This window comes from Heloderma suspectum, chromosome 4 (assembly GCF_057233095.1).
Source record: "Heloderma suspectum isolate Gila_16-S chromosome 4, 16-S_ref, whole genome shotgun sequence".
NCBI classification, from domain to species: Eukaryota; Metazoa; Chordata; class Lepidosauria; order Squamata; family Helodermatidae; genus Heloderma; species Heloderma suspectum.
The window spans coordinates 249,435,884-249,444,019 of record NC_139461.1 but is presented as its reverse complement, the minus strand read 5'-3'; the positions used below and the strand labels follow the sequence as shown (position 1 = coordinate 249,444,019).

Below are 8,136 nucleotides of genomic sequence, written 5' to 3'. Positions count from 1 at the left end.
GCCAGTCCCTCCAGCGTCCCCACCGCGGCTTGCTTCTGCTCTTGCTAGGCATCTCTCTCCCGCCTCCCCCCCCCCCGGGTCACCGCGCCCCCCCTTCCCTCCCTCGCCCCCGTGTTGTTTACCTCGCAGAGCTGGCCGGCGCCTCGGGAGTTAAGTGGCAAAGCAGGCAGAAGCGGATCCAGGTGGGTGGCACATTGCAGTGACAAGACTCCGGCGCGAGGGAGGAGGGAGGGAATCTGGAGGGGGGGAGGGAGGTGAATGAGCCTGCCGCCGCCGCCGCCGCCGCTGCTGGTGGTGGTGGTGGAAGGAGAGGCGAGGCGAGGCGAGGCGAGGCGAGGCCGGTGCGCGCCTGTGTGTGCGCGCGCCCGCGCGATCGCAGATGCGATGTGAGAGCGGACCGGGATGAGCGCCGCTGCCTCCACACACCCAGCGGAAAAGGAGCGAGAAGGGGAAGGAGGACGGAGAGGGTAAAGGCGGACGCTGTGCTGCCGTCGCCGCCTCCTCAGTGGTGCTGGGGAGTCTCGGAAGCCTCCTCGGCTTCGTCTGGGCCACAGAGCTGCCCCCCCCCCCGCCTCTTCCTCAGCCTCCTGCTGTCTGCCAACTCCAGGGGTCCGCCTGAGACAGATGTGCGCGCACCCGGGGCAGGGAGCGGAGAGGGAAAGGACGGCCGCGCCGCGAGGAGAGTCCAAGGGTAAGTTGAGCGCTGTGATTCATCCGTGGCGGCGGCGGCGGCGGCGGCGGCGGCAACGGGGGCTTCTCCGGCGCAGATAGGGGAGCTTGTTTGGACACCCTTTCCTGGCACTTCTCTCTCTCGCTCGCTGGGAGAGGCTGAATGCTGAGAAAAGAAGGGGTTGTGTGGCTGGCTGGCTGGCTGGCTGGCTGGGTGAAGCTGTCTGGTGTCCCTGTGTTTCGGATGGTCTCAGGGAAACGTGTGTGTGTGTGGGGGGGGGGGATGAGAAAGTGAGGCAGGGACTCCCAGGACACTCGATTGGAAAGATTCTGGGCTACCGAGAGCAACGTCCGGGTGCGGATCCCGAGCCCGAGCCGCGTAAATCCGACGCCAGGCAGCCCTGGTGGAATCGAAGGCGATGTCGAGGCGACGTTCCGATCGCTCTTGCGCCAGGGGGAATCCAGGTGTGTCGTTCGCATCTAAGGAGATGGGGCCAAACTCTGATGATCCTGGTGACTGGTCCAAAAGAAACAGGGCAGGATCTCCTAGCCAGACTGGCATACGGTTCGCCTTGAACGTTTGATCTGGAGAGGACCCGGGGGGGGGGGGGGTTTGCGGGTCTTGCTCGTAGCCCGCAATCCAGCCTTGAAATCCACCAGAAGAAGCTGAGGTTTGCTCAGTACCATGCATTTCTCCGGATTAACCCCTCAAGCCACAGAAATACGTGTGTGTGTGTGTGTGTGTGTGTGTGTGTTGCGGGGCGGGGGGGGGGGATACCATTGGATCCAAAGCATTAAAATAGGAGAAAGAGGTTGGGCTGACTATTCTGGTTTAAGACAAGGCATTAGATAGGAGGAAGAGGTTTACTGTAGTCTAGTTTATCACCCTCCATCCCTGTCCTACAAGGTGCAGCTGGCAAAATTGAAAGGGTTCAGATCAGAGTCCAAGGAGCTGAGTGGTGAGACAAGACAAAACAAACCAACAAAACCCAGGAAGAGCTGATGGAGGGATGAACAACTGTGGAGGCAAAGTGCTGGAAATGAACTCAGTGCCTTAAGAAACAGGCAAGCTTCTGCATGCAAGCCAAAGAGCCACGGTTCACCCTCCATGCCAGCTGCTCTCTAAAGCCTGCCATGCCAGGTGATGGCTGACTGTCAACCACCCAGGCTCTGAGAGAGAACCAGGCGAGCCTGTGTACAAGAGCTCTGGGGTGGCCAGTAGCCTGAAAGCATGGAAGATGAGGGGTCATCAGCTCCATGGAAGAGTTGGTGGAACAACTGGGGAGACTGGAGGCTGCTGTCTGGTCCTTCCTTCCCTTCGGCATGCACTTAAGAGGAATACAGTGATGCCAAATGATCTCATAGTCATAGTTACAGCATCTGATAGCCATAGATAAAGTGAGTCTATTAAGTCCCCCCCACTTCTTTCCACCTCCCCCCCACGCATTTTCCTGCAATTCTTTTCTCCTGTTTTGATCACTCATGCTTCTAATCTGCAACCCATCGCAGTAAAGCTGTGCAGTGTAGAATCATGTACCTGGCAAGGCAGGGTGGGTTTAAACAACAGGAGCTTTCACATATAATAGATCTGTACAGATCTGTAGTTCCTTCACTTCAGTGTTTGATCATGCAGCCCTCTCACTATGGCTGTGACACCAACCTTCCCTGGTAACCAAGTGTGAGCTTTCACTAAGACAGCCTTCCCCAACCTGGAGCCCTCCAGATGCATTGGACTACAACTCCCAGCATCCTCTAGCCAACATGGCTAACAAGGTTTCTTATATTTGGCAACAAGACGACTGTGTGTGGCCACAGTTTTTCTGACTATAGGAGTCCCATCAGTTCCTTCCCACTGGCTTTCCCACCCCCACCCCGTTTCCAGATCTGTATCTTTCATTCCCTCACCCTTTTTCTAACTCTCCCTGCAAAATCTCAGTGCAAAAAGACCTGTGATGTGTGGGCCCAGAGAAATTTCCTGTTTTCCTCCCAACACAGAGATCCTGGCATAATGGTGCTCTTCTGTCCCAAAAGGAGTGCAGTCTTCCACTGCGAACAGTAGATCCTTTATAACAAACGTTTTGGACTACAGATGTTTTAGACTACTACTCCCATCTGCCCCAGACAGCATGGCCAATGATGATGGATGATGGAAAGTGTAGACTGAAACCATCTGGAGGGTGACATGTTGGGGGCAGGCCGCTTTGTAATATGATGCTGAGGAATTAGGAGGATTTGACCTAAGCCCAACATTGGCTTTTCTTATTTGCCTCTCTAACTTGGATGTGTATGTGTTCGTAGGGTGGTGGCAGCTTTGAAACACAGAAACATGGGGACAGAAAGCTCAGCTGACTTGTACTCCTTGTTATGTTTCCTGTGTAATGTTTGTAGCTGGAACTTACATCGCTCCACTAGGGTGAGATGTGTGACCACAGCTGGAACTGTGGTTATGCATCTCATACACCTGGGGGGAGAAGTGCATAAAGAGCCATGCTTCTTCTCCTCCTCCTCCTTCTGAGACTTGTCCAAAGCTGCCCTTGGGGACTGGATTTTTATATATACCTGGCTGCTATGTGTGCTCAGCCCCATTAACATCATCACGACTTTCACTCTTTGAAGAAAACCCTCATCAGGAGCATTAGCAACCATTAGCATTAGTCATTATTGGTCTCCTTATTGGTCTGAGAAAGACTCCATCCTCAGCTCCAACATGATTCCATCCACTCTTGCTCCAACATATCAGGACAAGGAGGCACCTGTGGCTCACAGTCAAAATATCTGGGTAGTTTGAAAAAGAAGGGGCTTGGTCCCAGGCTATGGGCAAGATGATATCACAGGGACTCAAGGTGAGTTAGATGAATCTGAATGGAAACTACTGGGAAGGGAGTGTGTCTGTGTGTGTGTAAACCTGGAGATGCTTTTAATTTTTTGTGATCCGAGTTCCCAAGCCAGGTGAAGCAAACCCTTATTCCTGCTAAAGTACAGATCAGCCTTCCCCAAGTTGGTGCCTTCCAGATGGGTTGGACTACAATTTCTCAGCCAGGCATGGTTGGCCAGAGGATGCTGGGAGTTGCAGCCCACCCCATTTGGAGGGCACCAGGTTGGGGAAGGCTGGTACAGATGTTGTTTGCCCTTGGGAACAGGGACTTCTGTGCTCTGTGTCTGTGCAACATCCAGGAAGAAGGCAGGCACGTAGCGCTGTGCTAAGTAAGCAGGGATCATGCTGCAGTTTGCAGGATCTTGTTGCTCCTTCATTGAGTGGAACAAATTCCTGTAGAAGAAGAGTTGTGAGGGACTTCTCTGAATGGGAAAATTGGACCCCCCAATGCAGAGGACACTCCTGGCTATGCCACCAGATGTTTCCCCACTGGCAAAATGCCCCAGTGGTCAGACACACTTAGGATCAGAAAACAGCTTCCTCCCATCAAACCTTTGCCAGAGTCTCTCCTCTCTGGGTGTCTTCCTTGCTTGTGGGGCAAGAAGTCTTCTCATTGCCAAACAGATCCCTGATCTCCCCCCTCCAACCTCATGGTAATATCTCAGTGTTCCTTGACTTGTTGTCACTGTTCACCTTGGGGAAATCACCCGCTCCCAGCTGACCTAGTTCTGCACTGTTCTGTAGCCTTACATCTCACACAGTCACACTTACACTGGTTCAGCATCAATGTTAAAAGCAAGTAAAAAACCCCAAACAACAGTTGTCACTTTGCATTGATACAAAATGACTGCACATGAAGCTACTATGCTGGTGAAAAGATGCATTTAATTCTGGACCAGGAATAGCCAGGTAGGGAGCAGGACAGCTTAGTTTCTTAGATTGCATAAAATTAGATCTTCAGCTATAGGTGTGTCAGTTGAATTTGTACATACAGTATGTCCAAAATCTGGTAAATGTTGACATTCACATGTGATAGTGTTATAGCGAAAGAGACAATGGGATTTTTTTTTTTTTTTACTCCTGTGTTGGAATTAACTGTAAAACAGGTGTTAGATTGGGTGTTTAAAGCATTTTGGCCAAAAAAGTTAAATAATGGATGGTTTTATTCTGTTTGTAGTAGCGTACTGGTTCAAGAGAATATTAGAGACAACAGGACAGGAGTATTGATTGAACCATCATCTATTGTTGCCATTGTGCAAGCGATTGAGCTTTACAGAATTTCGCTTCAGGCAAAAGACATGGGATTGTTGTGTTGTTGGGCCTAAAGACTCAGAGAAGTCAAGCAGTTGTGGTAATATCTTCTGTTGTACAAATTTTGTAATTCTGGAAAACTGACCTGCCCTAGGCAATGTAATTTAGTAAAACTGTGTCACCAGCATCTAATAACTTGCATTTATTTAACCAAATGTTCAAGCACCTCACATTCATTCTTTGCAACAACCCTACAAAGTAGATCAGTATTACTGTTCCCATATTACATATTACAAGAGGCTACAGTTGAGAAAGAGTGGATTGTCTAAAGCCACCTTGAAAATTCATGGGTGAAGTGAGATCAGAACCAGGGGCTTCCTGTCTTATCACTAACTAGCACAGCCCCCTTTGGAGACTGGGCCCCTTTCAAAAAGGGCCCAGCACCATTCCTTGACAATGCAGACATTCCCTCCTTTCCCCACTCAAACTTAAGAGTTAGCTATGTTGGGAAAGCCTCACTGTGGGGTCTTCCTTAGATCACTGGCACTGCCACAGCAGTGTCCTGGCCAAAATAACGCATTATTTCCGTGGCTCCTGGTGAATCTAGCGGGGATGTCAGGATCCATGGGAGTGACATCTCCTATGGATCTTTGTTCCCAGATACTGCTGAAGTACTGAAGGTTTAATGGAGGCTTCCTTGTTGCAAACCATCTCCATTGCCACTGTCAAGGACATTTTGGGGTAAGGGAAGAAGAAGGTGGGGGAGAGGACGCCTCCAAATTACATCACCTGGAGTATGATGAGACTTTCACTGGGAATGGGCCCACACATAACTTGCTTGAGTCAGACTGAGCCCAAATTCACTCGTTGTGTTCCAAAATGAACCCGAGGGAGCTCACCTGTCACTCTTAGGCTAGATCTACACTGGTGCTTTTTATCGGTATTGAAGTGCACTGATACTGTAACTGTGAAGGCACATTATGCATTCTGTACACCACTTTTCCAGTGTTATTTCCTGCTTTTTATTCCATATGATCCAAAATACCTCAAGAGATGTCACTGTGTGCGTTAAGAGGTATAAATGCCCAAGAGGGATATAGCACCACCATGATGGGATCGTATCAATATGACACGAGGTGTAAATCTGGCCTCAGACACTATATGGCACCAGCTCTTCCTTAGCTCTCTTCTCACCTCATATCCACGCTTTCACATGAATATGTGGAGGGGAAGAGGGATCGTGCCCATTGTCCCTGATTCTAACAACCAAAAGTCCAGCCACAGGTGAGAATGGGCTCTATACATATATAGGGGTTGTACTCATGCTCAGGGATTGTGATTTTGCCAGTGTTCCTAACCACATATACAGACCCTATATGTATAGGTCTGTATGCAAATAGAGCCTGTTCTTAGCTTGGGCTGAACATGTGAAGCTTGGGGTGGGGCTAATGGATATGTGGAGGCTGGAGGTAGGGCCAGCAGGTGCAATCCTGCCCCCCTTCCACATGTTCATGAATGCAGGGCTGTGAAGGTGAGAAAAGGGCTAGGCAAAAGGAATGTAGATTCTAAATTTTAGCAACTGATGTTTTAGTGTAGAAGCAATGTGAGTAAGGGGGTTCCACACTGGGAATGGAAAAGAAAAGATCCATTGCTGATCCTGCATGCCACCTAAAATCAAATTTTGGCAGTGAATTTGCCACCAGGATTTATTAGAATCTACAGGTAGGGAGCATCCCAGCAAGTTCTGGATGTCTTTGCACTATGATAAGCCTACAAATACGCAACGGTCCCATTGCATTGCACACATCAAAGATGTCATTAGCACATGGCATTTCTTATCTTCTGGGGGCATTATTCCTGTGCTCATTGTGGCCAGTGCAACTAGGAAAGGGGTAAAAATCTGAACGTGTGCTTTGAAACTTAGCACAGCCCAGAGGCTTTCATCCATATGATGACAAGGCTCCAGGGCTATTCTGGATTGAATCCAACAAACTCCAGTCTGGAAGTTTGAAGATTTAAAAATATTCTCCTCCAAACATTTTCACAATGGAACCAAATATTCCACCCCTCCCTACTTTTTACAATACAAACCAGCATCTCTCGTCATCTGGAAATGAATCGATAAAGAGCTCTAAATACTGAGGGCAAAAGTTCATCATTAGCATCTTTAATTCTTTCTTGTTTGTTGTGGGCTATTCTGTTGTATTTGTATTTTTGGTTTTATTCTGTTGGACTTTATGATTCAGGGAGGTGATGGCTTTTATTGGCCTAAGTTCCTTTTAGTAAGATCAATCACAGAGTGCAAGCTTAAGGCTAATACCTAAGTATTAATTTATGTCCAAAGAAGAGTTATATGTCGCTTGAAAGATTCTCTTCTGCTGATGTGGGCTCAATAAAAGGTGACACCTTTTTTTCCTACATAATCTTACATATAACTCCAGTGTGGTGAAAATATTCTCCGCTGAATTCATTTCTTTGAGAAGAGGTGCTTTTTTCTTTTTCTCTTAAAGGAAAAAGAATATATCTCTTCCCCTCACTTTGTTCTTGTTTCTTATCTCATCATATAGCAGTGCTGTAATAATGCAGAAACAAGAGGACTGCCAAGTCCTATCAGGGGTGTGAGCCGTGATATGCTATAATGTCTTCTGAACTAGAATTATTCAAACTCTGCTGTGTGAAAAGGGTACTACGGATGCAAATAATATTCTTATCTGTAGCTGCATTAACATAAGGGCTGTGCACGTGTTCCAACTATGTATGTGCGACACACATACAGAGGGGAGTAGGACTACCCCTGCCCACTGGCCCCATGCACTTCATGCCTTCACCACAGCTATCCATGTATGGCCAGATTGTGACACCCCAGCTTTGGAATACTCCCCTCATGGAGGTGCGACTGGCACCAACATTGTGTCTTGTCATCCCTTGAGGCTTGCAGGGGAAGCTGGTAGCATCTAGTACTAGTCAGAACAATGCAGGAAAAAACAGGACCTTGGATAGCTCCAAGTGGGTCCTGCTGGCAGGAACTCTCTCTTACTACAACAATATGTAGGAGGATGTTGTCTCAGCAGGGAGCTAAAGCCAACTGAAACCTTATGTAGGCTGATAAGACCTGTACTGTGGTCAGCTCCAACACTCCTGGAACAGCTCACTGAAATGTTAAAACCCTCACCTGATTTTGTAGCCTGAGAATTCTGCAAGGTGGGGAAGTCTTTTGAGGGGACTCTAAGCCAGAGCATGAGTCCCAAGAAGCTATGTCCTCTGGCTGGGAGGCATTGACATAACCTGTGCCTTGCCTTTGTTAAAATCCCCTGCTGCATACTGGAAAGTCTGAGGGCTGA

The 8,136-nt window shown here is 48.6% G+C and overlaps 1 protein-coding gene across 1 annotated transcript in view; it reads left to right on the top strand.

Annotated features, from left to right (window-relative positions):
* The first annotated feature begins 287 nt into the window (after positions 1-287).
* The window catches only part of LRRN2 (leucine rich repeat neuronal 2), a 234,871-nt gene continuing 227,022 nt past the window's right edge, over positions 288-8,136 (top strand). Inside the window, exon 1 of the mRNA XM_084853234.1 lies at positions 288-691. The gene's annotated coding sequence lies outside the window, so the exon portion shown is untranslated. The remainder of the gene's footprint in view (positions 692-8,136) is intronic.